The sequence below is a fragment of the Cryptomeria japonica genome, chromosome 4 (genome assembly GCF_030272615.1).
Source record: "Cryptomeria japonica chromosome 4, Sugi_1.0, whole genome shotgun sequence".
Taxonomy (NCBI): Eukaryota; Viridiplantae; Streptophyta; class Pinopsida; order Cupressales; family Cupressaceae; genus Cryptomeria; species Cryptomeria japonica.
In genome coordinates, this window is record NC_081408.1 from 161013959 (window position 1) to 161034020 (window position 20062).

Genomic DNA, 20062 nt, shown 5'->3' on the forward strand with positions numbered 1-20062 from the left:
ATGGAGACTATACTTTGATGGTTCATACACTAGGCATGGCTCGGGGGCAGGCATTCTATTTATCACACCTCAAGGTGACAGCATCCCAAAGTCTTATAGTATCACATTTCCATGCACTAACAACATAGCAGAGTATGAGGCCTTGATCATAGGACTCAGGCTAGTTGTACAATGGAAATTACAAGAGCTACACATATATGGTGACTCACAACTGGTCATTTGACAAGCAACAGATGAATATCAGACCAAGGATGATAAAATCATGCCATACAAGCAAATGGTGGACAGTCTAAAGGCATAATTTACTACAACTACTTTTGAGTAGATACCAAGAGATCAGAATCAAGCTACTGATGCTATGGCTACCATCGCATCTCTCCTAGATCTTCTACAGAATTCTACACGCTATGATTTCTTGGTAGAACAACTTTGGATCCCCGCTTATGATATCCCCAAATCCGAGATGATATTTCACCTTGTTGGTTCCAAATCCCCATGGTACGGTGAGTTCTACACCTATCTCCGCAATCACACCCTCCCTCCTAACCAATCAAATAACCAATGTAAAACCTTCATTCACCAAACTCCTTGATATACCATTATTGCTGAAACCCTATACCGATGCAGTCTTGATGGTACTCTCCTTCAATGTCTAGAAAAAGATGAGATAACAAAGGCCTTGGAAGAGGTACATGAAGGAATTTGTGGAACTCATGCAAGCGGTCCGTCACTAGCCAAGATACTCCTACGTAATGGATACTATTGGCCATCTATGGAAAAGGACTCCTACTATTTTGTCAGAAAGTGCAAGAAATGCCAAGTTCATGGAGACCTAATACATGCACCGGCATAGGAATTGCAACCAATCACGACACCATGGCCTTTTTGTCAATGGGGCCTTGACCTTGTGGGTAAAATCCATCCATCTTCATCCAATGGCCATAAATTCATTATTACCGCCACTGAATACTTCACAAAGTGGATCGAAGCTGTTCCACTTACCCAAGTTACCGACAAGAAGATCACCTCATTCATCCTCAATTACATCATCTGCCGATATGGTGTACCCATGTCCATCATCACAGATAACGGTCTTCCTTTAAAAAATCAAGATGTCCGTGAACTCTATGAGAAATTTCACATCCAACACTACTTTTCCACTCCCTATTACCCACAAGGCAATGGTCAGGCTAAAGCATCAAACAAAAACATATTAAGGATCCTAAAGAAGACAGTCAATGATGTCGGTCATGATTGGAACGTTCAATTGAATCCAACACTATGGGCATATCGAACTAGCATTCAAACCCCTACAGGTGCAACTCCATACTCATTGGTCTATGGTGTAGAAGCTATTCTACCTATTGAGGTCGAGTTGCCATCACTATGGGTTTCCTTGCACAATCTCATCGATGATGAAGCATATAGAGTATCCCATCTCCAAGACTTAGAGCTACATGATGAGAAGCGACAAGCTGCATACAATCACCTCAAAGCCTATCAACAATGCATGAGTAGAAGTTATAATTATCGAGTTAGGCCTCCTACATTCGAGGTAGGTGATCTTGTTCTTTGAGAAAATCCTCGTAACCAACCCAACCGAGAACATCAAGGAAAGTTTGAATCAAATTGGCTAGGTCCATATGTTGTCACTGCTGTATTTCGGTCCGGGGCATATCAGTTGCCTACATCAGAAGGAGAACTGCTAGCAGATCCGATCAACAGCATGCACCTCAAACGGTTTTACACATAAGCTACATAGAGCATTAGACTCCCACATATACTGGCAAAAATACCAAAAACATCCAGATAAAAGGTCCTAAAGAAAAATACACAAACATCAAAATAGTAAAGAAAAATCATGCATCCAAACAATGAACAACCACTCCGGTGGCACATTGGGTAAATACGATGGTGAAAACCTGGCAAACAGGCACCACTCGTAAAGGCTATGGCTCCATTGTCTTTCAGAATTGTTGCGATCACATTCACTTCATGCATACATCCATCCATCCACCACCATGGCTTGTTATAAATCCACGATTAAGAAAGTACTGCATCCATCTTGCATCCTGCTTTTTCATAGTCATGTCTAAATTGGGGGCAATGCCCTTAACCTATTGATGGAAGTGGATTATACATTATTCTTATGATTCGTTGGGTTCAAACATTCAAAATTGTCTCACAAAATACCAAAAACATTGGAAAAATGTCTCACAAAATCCAAAAACATCAGAAAACATCGAAAATCAAATAAAAACATGGCAACCCCTTGTACACACTCATCCACATAGATACCAAACAAGCATTGAAAAAAATCCTCGCACGATGATCAGTTCTCAAAATTGACCAAACAATCAACATCAACACTCAAAACTGTCTCCAACAAGGATGCATCCTTCCTTACCAAAACAAAGACAAAATGACGTTTTCTTTGACAAGAAAATTGTGTTAAGCTATCAAATACTTGGTTGATTTGTGAGTAAATTATTCATTTATATGTATCAGGTTCCTATGGCATTGCTTGTGTATCTTCTACAAATTATTCCAATGAAGTTCTGGGGCATGTACTAATGGTGTCTATGTGGGAAGTTCACTAAAGCTACGTGATCTTATGCAAAATGCAGTCATAGATCACTACGGCTTGCTGACTACAGTGTATACCTCGACCATATGAGCATGAACCATTACCAAGGATCCATATTCTTTATTCTTTATGTACATACTATTTACTTACAAGAACAATGCTCCTTCTTTTTTTCCTCCTCATCCAATTGGATAAAGGTTTTGTTTCTCATTAAGGTATGAACTTGTCTCAGGATATGATCAAGCCTAAGATCAAGGAGGATGATACAAGTCATGCATAAATGGAAATAATCCTTGTCTATTCCGCAAGCAATACTCTAGTCGACTTGACCCTTATATCAAGTTATTTGTGTTAACTTGCTATATCAAATCCATGTAAGAAATACTTAGGTCATCTTGAATCATTATGTCAAGATGCTTGTATTCTCTTCCAACATTTTAAAGTTCAATGATGAAAATAGAGCACTATGGATTGTCATTTCATCTCATCTATTTATATATTGCATTTCGTTGCATATCACCCATCCCTTCACTTGTTCATATGTATGATTTGTATGCAAATATGAACAAGGTTCATATGAATAGTTATGTGAAAATTAAGCTGGTCTTGGATACAATCACGATCGAGTACTCGGATACATCATCAATGCATCATGCAAAGTCTCAAAAACCTTGCATTCCTCATGGTCATATCATCATTACATTTAGTTGCATTTTGCATTAAGTACATTCATGTCATTTTTAATTAAATTGCATATAGTTCATTTAGTTTATTGACATTAATCTTCATTAAATCATTTGCATCATTGCATAGTCATGATGATTAGATTCATTCATAGGATCAAATTGTCCTTGATTGTATTAACCATTTACTATGCATTCATTTAGTATCAATTATCCATTATCATTTTATCATCCTTTATCATCCTTTATCATTGCATACATTCACTTATCTATTCATTAATTGAAAGGTGCATTCATTCATCCATTATTAAGTATCTTATTATGCTCATTTTAGGATTCATTTTACATTGCATTCATTATCCCTTTTTAATTGCATTCAGGTGCAGTTATTAAACCATAAGTTGTAGTATCATCACATTATCATTTTTACTTAATCATATTAAGGCATTTAGAATCATAAAACCATTTTTTTCCAAACATTGGTTCATACCATTTTATATATCCATTATACATATGCATTCATTTAGACATTATCATATAAACATTTGTACTTTACATTTTGTTTATCCATATTACATTCATCTAACAAAAACATCTAGATGCATAAACATACATAACATCATTCATTCAAACATTGCATTAACATCATTGCATATCATTATCTCATCATTATATCAAAATAGGAAACACCATAATCTTGTTCGTAAATCATCATAAGCATACATCATCATCATGGCATTACATACATAAAGCATTACATCAAATAAAACATGCAAACATTTATAAACCTGCATTCATATGTCAGTATCCAACATCAAAAATCATCATAAAAAAATGCATATAGGAATCATCTCATCAAATGCATACTGTAGCGTCCTAAAATTGTGACACTTGCAATTTTGACCACATTTGGGTCTTCACGATGGCGACGCAACATGAAACCTGAATGGAGACCCCGAAACTTGTCCATGACACCAAAAACTGCATTTTTCAGCACCCTGGCCTGATCCTCCTTGCACCCCGTTGTCCCTGGAGGTGGGACCAGGGCGCCCAGCGCCCTGGTCCCCCAGGACCATGGCACCCAGTGCCCTGGTCCCTGGCCCTATTTTGGGTCCGGTCTCTTTTGGGGCCTTGGGTCTTTATGTTTGCAAATTGGAAAATAATCTTTCCTGGTCGGCCTAAGGTCGAAAAAATCAATCTATCAACCCTAATTGGCAAGTATATAAACTACATTTCCTCTCCCATTTTGGTAGATGGAAGAAGGAAGGACATATGTGTACAAGATGCGTAAACGACATTCAAACATTCAAACATTCAAGCATTCAAGCATTCAAGCATTCCTTCAAGCAATTGATCATTCTAAGTCTCCATTCAAGGCTAAGTGTTGCATTCAAGACAAGGATTCAACCATTGAAGAGGAGATCATGTACTACAACATACAACATACAACATACAACAACATCTACACCTTCGCATGTAAGAATACAAACATTCTTACAACAAGGTACTAGTACTTGTTTTACAATCATTTACATTTACAGCATTTCTCATTTCTTGGTTAATTCCAAAACCGGGGTTTGACCTAAGGGCAAACCCCTAATCCCTAACCCCCCAATCATCTTCGCTTTTCTGTGTGTAGGTTGCTAGTACGCGGCTGTAATTAAAGATCTGGAATCCTTGTGCAGAGACGAACAAATCCCCCTTCGTTTCGCGGATTTTTCGGAGGACCGTGTGCACGCCGGGCGCCATCGTCCCATCAACTTTCACTCAAATTTGCAGGACAACGTCATCTTGACATTTTACTGCTAATTCCAGGTCCGCAGCTTCATCCTATATCCCTATCTCAGTTTATAAGTGAATCTTTCTCACTTTTCATGCATTCCTAGCTTAATTATTCTATCCACATTCTTTACAAAAGAGGGTAGCCTTGCTGTCATAACCCTTGAAACTCATTTAGAATCCAATCTTGCATTGTGTGGGATTGGATCTTGTGGGTTTCAACCCCTCTTTTGAATGTAAAGTCTCCCCTAAGTGAAAACCGTCAATCCTAAGTGACCCCCTTTCCCCTTGGAGTGGTGGGGGAAACACTTGGGGTTCGCTCGCGATTTTCCGCTTTACATTTTGGTGAACCCGACGTGAACATCCTTTCTAATTATTCATGGCTAGATCTGAAAATTGGATGCCTTGATTACATTTCCATGTTTGATCTTTTGCAAATTTTAGAGGTTGATTGCATAAAAACCCTAAATTTTCTTTTTAGTAATTGAGCTTGTGAAATGTTTAATTGTTAATGCTTATTTCAGATCTACCCTTCTATTGCAAATTATTAATTCATATTTGTGCTTTAATTCTGAAAATTAAGTGGTTAAGTGTCAAAACCCTAATTTTTAAAGCCCTCTTGATTCAACCTTTGGCTGATAATTTCACTGATCAAAACATCTCCAAATCAGCTGTAACTTTTGAATCCGCAACAAAATCATAATATCTTTCATCCCTGAAAATTTGGAAAAAAGTTGCGAGGACCGTGTGCACTCCGAGCGCCATCATCCCCGACATTTTTTCCAAAATTTCGGGAGTTAGATCTTACTGTATTTTTCTGCTAAAATCCAAAATTTTGGCTGATTTTATCAATTCTAACACTTTCAAAATTAAATTCAAAGTTGATCTAGTGATTGCTTGGATTAACACTCCTAATCATTCACAAATTGTTGAAATTGAAATTTTGTGTCAAAATTGTGTTTCTTACTGTCCTAAATTTGAAAAGTGTGTTGGCATTCATTCGAAATTTCAATGCTTTATTCAAATTCTTGCAATTTGTGACTTTTGAAATTAAGTGCTTAATTACACCAACTTTGATTTCCGCTTTCAAAATTGAATTTTGCGTGAAATTGAGTCAACTTTTAAATTTCAAAACTTGCATTGCTTTTGGTATTCCCTCTAAAATCATAAAATTCAAAATTTCAGTTTCCCTCTCTTTTTCAAAATTCAAATTTTGCATTTTTTTGACAATCTTGGTAGGGTTCAATTTTGAGGTTGCAACTTTAATTTGGCCTATCTACAGATCGTAAAATCACTCAATTTTTTTAGATTAGATCTAAAATCATCATAACTTTCATCCCTGCAAATTTCAAAAAAAGTTGCAAGGACCGTGTGCACCCCGAGCGCCATGGTCCCTGACATTTTTTCCAAAATTTCGGGAGATTGTCGTGATTGCATTTAACAGCTTAAATCTAGGAGATTGGCTAATTTTATTGAAATTTGCTACCTCTAAATTCAAAATTTTCTCTCCCTCTCTAGTGCATGAGTTTTACAACAATAAGCCCTACTTACACTATTCCTGTTAGATGAAGCCTTAGAATTAAGTCTTTCCGAAGTTTAATTACTGAGGAGATGGAACCTAATTTGAATAGCCTTTTTAACAAGGACACGGGTGATTCCTCTAATCCTCCTAATGATGAAGAAGCTCTCCATGAGGTTTCTGTAGAACAACTTTCAAAATTGGATAACCAATTTGACGATTTTCGACAATGGATGTCTCAAGAATACCCCGATAGTCAAGCTCTTTCATTAATTGAGGGTCTAAAACGTATGGTTCAAAGTGATAAGAATGGAATTGATATTTTATGTGGTATTGCACACATTGTGGATTCGAATGTGATGCCTATGAAGAGTTGTGCCGAAACTTTAGGTTATACACAACCTCCCACTCAAGTCAATCATTCTGTTCCTTTAACAACCTCTATTGCTAGTATGCCTACCTTTACATCAAACATAATGACTACTTCTATACAAGACATTCCCCCTATGATCATTAATCATGGGGGCAATCCTTCTTCTTCAATTAACCCTCTTCCTTCATTTAATCCAACTTCTTCATTCATTCCTTCAATGAGTGTTCCTATCACATCTCCACAAATGAACATGACGCAAGGGGGCAATTCATTTAACCATTCCATTCCTCCTTGTAGTGTTCCTCTTTTCCAATCCTCTCCTATGAATAACTATCATAGTGTCCCGCCACCTTACTCTCAATCAATACCTTCTTTCAATAACATAACACCTCCATCTCAATCTAACACATCTAATATGAATTCTTCGACTGAAGCGACCATTAACAGTCTTGCACAAACTGTCTCTTCTTTACAGCAACAAATTGCCTCTATGAATCAATCTAAGTTTAGTGTGCCCACATTTGATGTTGCGAGCCCACTTTTTCTTGACATTGTTCGAGCTATCCCTCCTAAACATGTTGAAATCCCACATTTGGAGCTTTATAATGGTAAAGGTGATCCTCTAACACATGTTAAGACTTTTCAAACAATATGTACCGATTCTGCTTATGACCAAAGGTTGCTTGCAAAACTGTTTACTAGGACATTAAGAGATAAAGCCCTACAATGGTATTGCTCGTTGCCCTCTTATTCTATTACTTCTTTCGAACAACTTGCAAATTCTTTTATTCAACAATTTCAAAACAATATAAGTCCTAAAGTTACTTTGATTGATTTAATGCATTGTAAACAAGGTGTTAAAGAAAAAGTGATTGATTTCATTGGTAGATATAAGCATTTGTATGCTCAAATTTCTTTTCCAGTGCCTGACAATGATATTCAAAGAATCTTTATTTCTAATTTACAAAAAGATATTCGAGATAAACTTCTATTTTCTGAGTTTACTTCTTTCCAACAGTTGTGTGCAACTCTTCACAATTATCAACTGACTGTGAGTCAAATGGAACAATCACATCCTATGGCTCCGAGTGATAAGGGTGATAGTAGTCAACAACCATTTGGGAAGTTTAAACTGAATAGAGAGTCCGTTAAATTCAATGAAAACATCATCAACAACAATGTGAATGCAGCATCAGGTGTGCCTCCTATTTCTAAGTTTTTCAAGAAAGAAAGAAAGTTTACTCCTTTGAATGAATCATTGCATAGTATTATGAATAAGTTATTGGAACAAAATGTGCTTACTCTTCCTCCTATAAGGCAAATCGATCCTACAAAGATTAATTCACCCTATTTTGATAACAAATCTTTTTGTCAATTTCATCGTCAACCTGGGCATGATAATGAAAAATGTTTTGCTTTAAAGGGTAAAATTCAAGATTTGATTGATAATAATACTATCTCTATTTCTAGAGTGAATGATAAAGGCAACACAGCTGTAGCTCCTCCTAACCAAAATCTTCAGATTTTTACTGATCCATTACCTTCTCATACCTCTAATGTGATTGAGACTAATGATTCCTCTTTCTCATCTGATGGTCTTGTGTCTTTGACTCCGAATGTGATTAACTTTGTAGAGCAGCAAGAAAACCCTAAAGAACCTTCCATCACATTTGATTCTAGTGAAACTATCAGGGCACCTAATGGTCCTTTATATATAGTTGCAAAAGTCAAGAATACACCTTGTCGTGGAGTGCTTATTGATCCTTCGTGCATGGTTAATGTTATTACTGAAGAATTTCTTTTTACTTTGTAGTTGAATCAAGTGATCTATGACAAAACAGATGTGATTGTGAAATTATTTGATGCATTTTCTTCTCCTACAATTGGTTCTATTACATTACCTATTGAAGTCCATAACAAATCCCTTGATGTGAACCTTGCTATTATTCCTTCATTTGAACAATTTCGTGTGAAGCTTGGCTATCCTTGGCTATCTTCCATGAAAGCTATTGCTTCTCCTATTCATAAATGTTTGAAATTTCTCCATAATGGTGAAGCTGTTACTGTTAATCATAGTCTCTTTAAACCAGCTGAAAGAACTTCTAGCGTTCCTATTGATTATTTTTGGCCTAAACAATTCCAATCTCTTCCTCTACGAAGTGATCATCTTTTCAAATCTTATCAAAAGTGGAAAACAGATATGATCCTATCTTTAAGTGAACCTAGAACACCCAAACTTGATATTCCTATCGTTCTTGAGAAGGAAGTTCTTCCTTTGAAAGATAAAACTAATGTCTTTCCTCAAGAAAATTCCCAACCCATTCCTATGGATGTGACTATGTCTATGTCTAATAAACTTTCTAAAAGTAGACCTATACCTCCTCGTCATGATGGACTTGGTCTCCTTCCTAAACCAAATATTCCTCTATATGGAGCAGTTCCTCCTCCTTCCTCTTATAGAGAGAAGAGACCTTCTTCTCCTATTATCCAGCCTAAGAGACCACAACCTAAACACCCAAGTGATAAGGATGAGATCATTCCTCCTCCTCAATCTTCTCCACTTCCTACTAAGACTAGACAAAATCGTTCTGCACGTGAACGCTGATGAAAGCGTCGTCTTAGAGCTCAGACAGCTGCTTCTCAAACTTTGCAATCCCCAAAAACACCTTCAACAAGTATTATTCCATCTTCTCCAAAATCTCCTAAACATAAGATGCATGATGGTCTTGATCCTGTGCGAGTTAAAGATCCTATTTTTATAAATCTTGATGATAATATAGATGAAAATGTTATTCATAAAAAAAAGGGTACTTCTCTTGCTTCTGATAGTGAATATGAACTTGTTGATATTGATAACCATTTATCTAACGAATTTTCTAAAGCACTTATCCTAGCTCCTAGACAAGAACAACATGGCTTGGAACATGAACATAGCCCTTGTTTGGATCTTGTGATAGCTCCATCTGCTGTGTTGGATGTTCCTCCTCTAGCATGTTCCCTACCTTCCCGAAACATTGATCAGCAAGATCGGGGGGTAGATGACATGCTAGACTAGTTTCATTAGTATAGCAGACTCTCTCCTCCTCTCTTTTGTTACTTCTTCTATGTGTTATTCTCATTCTTCTATTTGTTGTCCTTAGTGTTGTCTACTTGAGGACGATGCAAAGCATTGAGATCTTTGTTGGTCTCTCTCATGTTGACTCAAAAGACACATGTGTTCCCTTCTTCTAGGTGACCTTCCTTGATTGGGAAATGAAGAACAATTATGCATACATACATATGATATACATGAATTATCATACAGCATACTGACCCCGAGGAAAGCGAAGTCACCTCGTGCTTTGTGTTTTGTGTCTATTATCCTTGGGTTTATCTCACACTTGGGGGCTAAATCTCTATGATAACGTGCTCCCTTCCCTTCTCATTTCTTATGTGTATCACTACCTTAAACCAATCACCCCCGTTGAGGCGTGTGCGATCTTTTTAACGTAGGGGGGCATACACCCCATCTATCCCTTCAGGATACTTGAAAATTTCTTGGCAAACTTAGCTTTGCCTTGAAAATTTTTGGTATTTCTCTTCCATGACTCACAGTGAGGGAACCTTACTACTGACAGTCATGGTTCTCCCTTGTGATCTTCCCTTTTACTTTGTCAATCAAAGTCGTAAGATCCTTAGTCCACTAGGGGCTTGGTGTGTCTTGCCTCCTTGACGTAGTGAAAGTCTTTCAATGTTGTTTCCTTGTACTTTACTAGAAGTATGAGCATACGCTTATACTCCCGCTAAAGTGGGGGCTAAATGTAGCGTCCTAAAATTGTGACACTTGCAATTTCGACCACATTTGGGTCTTCACAATGGCGACGCAACATGAAACCTGAATGGAGACCCTGAAACTTGTCCATGACACCAAAAATTATAGTTTTCAGTGCCCTGGCCTGATTCTCCTTGCACCCCGTTGTCCCTGGAGGTGGGACCAGGGTGCCCAGTGCCCTGGTCCCTGGCCCTATTTTGGGCCCGGTCTCTTTTGGGGCCTCGGGTCTTTATGTTTGCAAATTGGAAAATAATCTTTCCTGGTCGGCCTAAGGTCAAAAAAATCAGTCTATCAACCCTAATTGGCAAGTAAATAAACTACATTTCCTCTCCCATTTTGGTAGATAGAAGAAGGAAGGACATATGTGTACAAGACACGTAAACGAAATTCAAACATTCAAACATTCAAGCATTCAAGCATTCAAGCATTCCTTCAAGCAATTGATCATTCTAAGTCTCCATTCAAGGCTAAGTGTTGCATTCAAGACAAGGATTCAACCATTGAAGAGGAGATCACATACTACAACATACAACATACAACATACAACAACATCTACACCTTCGCATGTAAGAATACAAACATTCTTACAACAAGGTACTAGTACTTGTTTTACAATCATTTACATTTACAGCATTTCTCATTTCTTGGTTAATTCCAAAACTGGGGTTTGACCTAAGGGCAAACCCCTAATCCCTAACCCCCCAATCGTCTTCGCTTTTCTGTGTGTAGGTTGCAGGTACACGGCAGTATATCCCTATCTCAGTTTATAAGTGAATCTTTCTCACTTTTCATGCATTCCTAGCTTAATCATTCTATCCACATTCTTTACAAAAAAGGGTAGCCTTGCTATCATAACCCTTGAAACTCATTTAGAATCCAATCTTGTATTGTGTGGGATTGGATCTTGTGGGTTTCAACCCCTCTTTTGAATGTAAAGTCTCCCCTAAGTGAAAACCGTCAATCTTAAGTGACCCCCTTTCCCCTTGGAGTGGTGGGGGAAACACTTGGGGTTCGCTAGCGATTTTCCGCTTTACACATACATATACACGTATCCATCTAAGCATAAAACTCATACAAACACCATCCTGCATAGCATCCATACATCACAAAATGCATATAAATCAAAAAATGGGATCTCCTCATATATATAATCTCATGTATCAGAGTACAATGAAGTCTACAAAATTGGCTATCAAGAGCCATCCAAGATACAGTCCAAAAATAAAATACATATATGCAAAATGCTCTCTCAGATGCCACTCTGACCAGATGTTCTACCACCATCACCACTTGCTCCCCCACTGGTCCCCGCACCATCTGATCTATCTCTTTGTGGAGGCCCCATCAATCCCCCACTAGCTCCTGCACCACATGACCTATCTCTCCGAAGAGGACCCATCACTCCCCCACTGCTCTGCATCCTTTGCAACTACTCTTACTTGGTCTATCGTATCTATGTATAGCTCAGTGCTCACTGACTAGCTAGCACCACCTACTCATATAATCCCCGCCAATACTCTATCTTAGCCTATGCCCGTCCAAACTATCTCATCACCTCCCCAGTAGGACCTTGTGCTCCTACTCCAACTCAGACTCTCTCCTCTATCTCCGCTAATCTCTCCACTACACTATCCCTCTCCCGCAGCACTACAGTTAGCTTTGCCTCTCATGCAAAAAGCTACACATCTCTAGCTACCACCTCCACCTCCAAATCCTCCACCCATGTCTCAGATGCCTCAAGTCGAGACTGCAAATGTACTATCAATTGCTCCTACACATCTCCACCTGATCCCTCTCCTGTCTCCATGGTTGTCTCACTGATATATCCCTCTCCAGTGGCTCTCTCCCCTCTATCTATCAGTATCTCCCTCTCCATCCCTCTCCTGCCCGATCTAACTCCTCCCTACATCAACGGTCCCTGTGATATCCACAGTGGCAATCCACCTCTCCCTCTCTGCTGGATCCGATTGCCCAGCCCACAACCTCCCCCACCACCTCCTCCACCACCCCCACCACCTCCTCCATCCCCTCCACCACCTCCCCCACCATCTCCTCTCCCTCCTCCACCTACTATCAGTCCTCGACCTCCCCTCCTTTGTCTCCATCCCCTATCATCCCCAAACTAGGGCATCAGCTCTGTAGAATCTGATATCTACAAAATTGGATGAGCCGCCAGGTACTGCATATACTCATTCGATACCCCTGCATCCACCACCCTTGGTTATATATCCCAAGGTCTCGCTTGCAGCATCCGAAACTCTGCCAGTGCTTGGTCATATGGAAGTATTGGCCCCCAGGCATATCTCTCTTGTATTACCCAAGCATACTCCCCTAATCCACTAGGCAGTCCCTACTGCCGTCCAAACTACCTCATCACTCTACCAGGCACCTGTCTCTCTACATGATACGAGGTCCTCCCAATGAGGAATCGGGTCATAAACACATATGGCAGTGCCTCAACATCATCATCCCAGGGCTCACACTCTAGATAGGGTCTCCATATAATTGCATCAAGATCATCCAATGCCCACTGCCACCACTCTAACTTCCCTAGGTGGGGCTGACTCATAATACCACTATACATGAACATATATGGTTGATCCACTGCTCGAAACCTGAGACTCACTGGTCGAGTCATTGGTAGGTGCTCCCATTCCCATATATGTAGCAGTGTCACTCCCACTACTAATGAGCCCCTCCCACGGTATACCACCTCATGCAGCTCCTGATAAAGGTGCGCCAGCACACACGGTTCCCAAGCAAATTGGGTCCCTTCTATAATCATCTGCTCTATCACCTGTCCCCATCCAACGGCTAGACCATGAGATCGCCTATCAGGACACAATAATCCTCCCACAATGTCAGACATAATTGCTAGTAAAGGCTCATATAAGGTCGCAATCTCCTCCCAAGCAATGGAGCCATCATCAACGAAAACATCCTCATCAAAGAATCTCTGTACTGGTAGAGTCCCCCAGGATCTATCATATGTGACCAACTCCCCTCGAATCGGAATATGCAGGATGCACCACACATCCTCTAGGGTCACCGTCATCTCCTCCTGCATAAGGTCAAAAGTGCATGTCTCACTGTGCCAGTGCTCTGCTAACGCGGTAATCAATCTATGATTCATCCGAATCATGGGCATATGCATCACATCATACAAACCAATAGCTACAATGCAATCGATCTTGGCCTCTGTCAGCCGATCCTGCAACCCCTATGTCGCTGGATGTCTCTCGCATAACTGCAACATGTGTAGATCCTCCTACACATAGACATCAATCACTCCTCATAAATTGTTTTGTTTTCAAACTTTCTTAAAGTTTAAACCTAAGACTATCAACAGATACTTTGATCAAGGATCTTTGGGTCTCAATAGGTAAGTAATCATGGCACACCTAGACTTCAACAGGCATTTATCTTAATGACCTAAGTCTCATCAGGCTACTATGGTTCAAAACAACTCCCACTCCCCCTCCCTATCCATCCATCTTTGGCATCGGGAGATTTTCACACAAACTGGGGCATTCATTATCTAGCAAACAAAAGTGCTACTTTGCACACAAAAGTGCTACTTCTCTACAATAGTGCTAAACCCCTAACAAAAGTGCTTAATCAGCTATCCAACAATGCTAAAACTACAAACGCGCTACAACAACTATACAATAGAACTGCTTAACGACAAAAATGCTCAATTAAACACTCAATAGCACTCATCCATCAAAAGCACCTAAACTAGCTTACAATAGTGCTAAAAGTTTCAAAAGTGCTCAAACAACACCTCAATAGTGCCATTGCGGCACAATAGCGCTAGTTAATTGGACAATAGCGCCAAACGTAGTTTCAGCGCTATTGTTCTGACTCAACTTTGACTCAGTAGAAAGTGTATCAAAAATGCATAAAAATTGAAATTTCAAATTTACGTACCACTAATCCGTAGTCGTCTGGCCACTAGAACCGATGGATTTGCTCGAATCGGTGCTCTGCAACTAGTACCGACATCCTGACTACTACGCGCTCCTCTCAAAAGTCAATCTCAGAGCTCTGGTTTCACACTGGTCATGGTTACAAATGATCCTGTTTTCACCCCTTTCCCCCTTATAAACCCTTCGCCGTCACTATAACTTTTCCCCCACTCACCACCATGGTCCTCGTAAACTTCCCAAGCCTCCCATTTCTCCATTTTACCTTCGATTTCTTCTATTTTTCACCCGCATTGCTAACTTCTTCTCTTCTACCACCCTACCAATTTTCATTCTTTTTTGAGAGGCCATCTCTCGAGGGGGCATACAACCCACTAAATTAACATTTATGGGGCATATTATTCACACCTATGTTTCTTTCTTTGAAATGACGTGATAAACCACACCGTCTCAAAGAGGGGCAAATGTAGTCACATAAATCTGTCCAATTTAATCAAATGAATATTTCCTATTTATTTGATTAAAAATCCACTAGCCAACAATTAACTAAATTAATATTTAATTAATTCATCTTCAATATATTCTCCTATTAATTAAATAAATTATTCAATTTATTTTAATTAATTCATTAAACCAAATTCAAATCAATTAAATGAATAAATTCTATTTATTTAATTAAATCCTCTTTCCTCTTTTAAATAAATTAAATAAAACATTTATTTAAATCATAAATCCCCCCCCCACTTGCCTTTTCCTACAAATGCAACTTGCACACATTTATTGAAATAAATGAATTTTATTTTAAATAAAAATCCTATTTTCCCTCACCCACCAAACCCACTTGCAAATCTAATCCCCTTCTAGATTCTTCTAAACCCTTCCTAATTAGCCTAATCCATTTCCTAAATATTGTCACATTCCTAAGCAACTTTAAGCCACTTCTCAAAGACTCCAAAGTCTTTGAAAAGCATTAAATGCTTTATGTGTTCACCAATTTAACCTCCAAAGTCTTCCAAAACCACTAATGGCTCTTACATGGCCATTAATGGCTCTTACATAACCATTCATGGTTATTTCAACTTGCACTCATGGGTCTCCTCAAACATTTATTGCTTTGACCATATTTTATCCCTTTTGCCTTTGCACAAGAGTTTATCCATTGGATAAAAGCTTTATTCTTTGAATAAAGAGTTTATTCATTCAACTAACCCTAACCTTAACTCCCAAAGTCATGTCAAGCATTTAATGATTATTCCCTCTCCTCTCAACCTATTTCACATTAACACTTGTTATCCTAGGATTGGGTTGAAAGCCCTCACATGGATCTCAAATCATTCAATCCTGACCCTTGTTGAGATTACTCAATCTCAACCATCCATTTCTCTATTTTTCCTATAAATAGAGCTCATTTCTTCATAATCCAGATCCTAAAAACTTGTATGCATTTAAGCTATAGGCATTTTGAGAGAGCATTTTAGCATAATCAACTAATAATATTGTCATTTTGATTAAAATAAATCATTTTAGTATCAATAGCATAGTATTAGCTTTTTATTCATATTTAGAGCAAATACTTCAATCTCAAACCTCCATAAGCATCCATAGTGCAAAAAGATGCTGAGAGCTACACTATTTTGGAACTTGGAGAGGAGGGGAACAAGGGAGAAGAAACCAAGAGCATCTTAGGAGGCATTTGGAGATGCCTCATCATATTTACCTTCTTAGTTAGATATTTTATCATGCTTTTGATATCTCTTTTGATATGCTTGTGTAGGAAAGTATTTTGTTTGTGATTTTTGACACTAACAGTTTGGCTTTTCTTCTTGTTTGTGTCTTGATATCATTGACTAACCTTCCCTTTTTGTAGAGCATCAACCTCAACTCAAACAAGTTTGTCATGTTCAATCAAACATTGTCACATTCAAGGAAATAGAGAAAATATCTTACATATTGTGATCCTAGGTCCAAATCAAATAAGAAAACATCATGGATTGGCATTGTACATTTCAAAGGGAAGGTGGAGGATTCATCCCTTCCATTCCTATTCTATCACCATGCACAGAAAACTTAGCTCAACAGATCAAGACTTTGCAACAATAAGTGATAGACATGACTATTCCTAACAACCATAGGGGCTGGTTAGAAAATATGATGAGAGAAGTGATGACCATGAGGGAATCAGTATCAATCCAACCTTCTTCTTCTTGTGAGACCATTCAAACATGCCAACCTTCATTCTTCAACAAAATCACTCCTACCCCAGTTCAACCAACATTAGAGTCATGTAAACCTTCTTTTTCTTTCAGCCCACTATGTCAATCATACCAATCATATCAACCCAACAATCAAACCCCTTCCAAGAAAAATCAAACCCCATTCAACCAAAGTCCAAAAAAAATTCACATCAACCCAACTTTCAAAGTACCTCTTTCAACCAAAATCAAACCCCACTCAATCAAAGTCCAAATCAAAATTCACACCAACCCAACATTCAAACCTCTTTCAACCAAAATCAAACCACTTTCAACTAAAGTCCAAATCAAAATTCACATCAACCCAGCATTCAAACCCCACTCAACCAAAGTTCAAATCAAAATTCACATCAACCCAACATTCAAACCTCGTTCAACCAAAATCACACCCCTTTCAACCAAAGTCCAAATCAAAATTCATTCAACCAAAATCAAACCTCTTTCACCCAAAATCATACTCCTTTCAACCAAAATCAAACCTCTTTCACCCAAAATCATACTCCTTTCAACCAAAATCATACTTCTTTCAACCAAAATCAAATCCCTTTCAACCAAATCCCAAATCAACCATATTTATCTACCATTTCATCATCCCCTGAAGTCACACAAGACCAATCCATGCCATCTCTATCTAATAACACAACCTCCCAATGGCTATCCATCGTACAAATCCAATCTAATTCAAGTCATGATTCAGAGGATCTCATTCAAAATCCTTCTTCATTAGGCCAATCTATTGAAACATTCCAAGAATCTCCCGTGCATTTCCAAAAATCCTTCCCCATGTCAAGATGATGATCCAAAATCAAAAGAAATGAGTCCTGAAACAAATAAAGATCAAGAACAAACACTTCCATCTTACCCAATTTTTGATCAAGATCCCACCGACCAAGAATCTTATGATGATCCCCTCACTCTTTTCTATTCGATTCATAATGACACCCTTTCATATCAAGAACAAAGTGTCCTTTCAAGTCCCATCAAACATCCACCTGCTAAGAAAGATTAAGACATCCCTTCCATCCTCCCTAATAATCCCTTTCTAAGCCAAGATCAAAGCATACATTTACCTTCATATCCTAAACAAGATCACATTATTTCTCCAAATCTTGATCAAGGTCCCTCTATCCCTTCATCTCCATGTCATAATCCTCCATGTTCTTTACAATATTCCCTCTCAAACAAACTTACCATTTCTCCTAGTGATCCCAATCTCTCTACATAAGTTGTTCATGAACCCCTTATCAATGAAATCACCAATCCAGATCATACTACACAGAGCAACTTGTCAACAATTGTATGTGTGCCATCATTAAATGCTAATTTAATGACAAAAATAAGCATAACACCAACTAATGAGGTCAACACTTGGTTGGTTTCATCATACTCTTTAAGTGCATCAATAAAAATAGGAATAACACCTGCTCATGTCATAACTTCGAAACCAAAATCATTTTGTTTCATATAACCACACTTGAAAGACTGGGGGCAACAGAACCTACCACAGTTGGATTCATTTGAAAATGATAAGGCTATAGCTGAATTCATGGGTTTTAGAGATGGATTTCAATCTGATGATCCAAAAAATCCAAAAACTAAAGAAATCAACATTGGAGATGTTGAACATGTACACTTAGTTGAGTCCTTATATCCTATTGGAAAAGACATCTTTATCCAACTTCTCAAACAAAGACCAATGAACTACCTATACAAAACTCTCTGACCCTATGAACATCATGAACCTTAAACAATATTATATCTAAGGGTTGGGTTATTTTAGGTTTTACTTTTCATATTGCATCTCATTTTCTTCAAAGCATTACATCACATATACTTCCTTTTTCAAATGCATTGCATTCACAAAATTTCTGCATTGACATATATCAACATCAATAATACAAGGTAATTGTCCAAGTTTATCATTTGTTTGCATTATAGAGAAGCAAGGGTCATCTTCTTTCTTAGGTATTAGGACATGAAGTCTTTGAGGTACTGAGGTCATTCATTTTCAACATTACACTATGACGACGCTTTACTTATGGTTGGGTAGTGATTTCACTATTTGAGACTTGTTAACCCAAAATCTATCAATTGCTATATATCAAATATATTAAGAAGATCTCTAATTCATTCTAGACACCTAGTTGATCATATGACTAGTGAAAAATCTAAAATTCTACTTCAGCGCCGCTATAATTATCATACCCTGGTAGGTTTCATTACTTACAAGTCAAGGCAAGAAAATAAAAGAAAAATAGCTATGCCAAATATTCATCTCAAGGTGAAAGAGGAATGATATATAACTGAAATATCATGTATATAAAGTAAGACAGAAAAGCTTGACTATGGGAACATGCAAGTAACTCCATAAGGGCTATGAACATTGTTGGCATTGTGTAGTCATTGATGTCAACCAGTATGAGTTGACTACCAGTAGAAGAGATGCATGTGCAACATTTATATGGAAGAGTGCAAGATGTGATGTCTTGGATATCACCTTGTGTTATAGAACACCGATAAAGTAAGGAAGAGTGATCACTGGTGAAACCGGTACACAAGTTGGTGCCTTACTTGTGTGAATGAGATGAGTAGATTACCGGTATAGTATATCACTAGTAAGGAAAGGGTGTCAACTAGTATGTGATGTGTTGACATAGTCGAATCAGATCAACCAAGTGAGTGGTTGACAACCGGCAAGGTGATGAGTAGTACACATGCAAGATAGGCAAGGTGCTTAAGTGGTTGTTTGTGATGAAGAGGCATAATGTTACTTGAATCACATCAACACTTACAGAGAAGAATAAACCGGTAGAGGAATGAACAAAATTGATTAGGAAGAAAGCCAAAGCTAAGCATATGCAGTCCGAAGTAGAATGACTTGATTGAAGATGGAGTCTTGTGAAGGTTGATGACATGATGTCATCAAGAGTGGTAACCGGTTTGTGAGTCCATCAGTAATATGGACAAGGGGCAGATCCAAAAGATTACCACTTGTGGAATGTGCATGCTATGAATTGACATATCTGGAGACCAGTTTGGGAGTTCCATCAGTAGTTGAAGATGAGGGCAGATATGATGACGTAACTGGTATAGTGAGTAAGATCGGCATAGTTAGTAAACTGGTAGAAATGA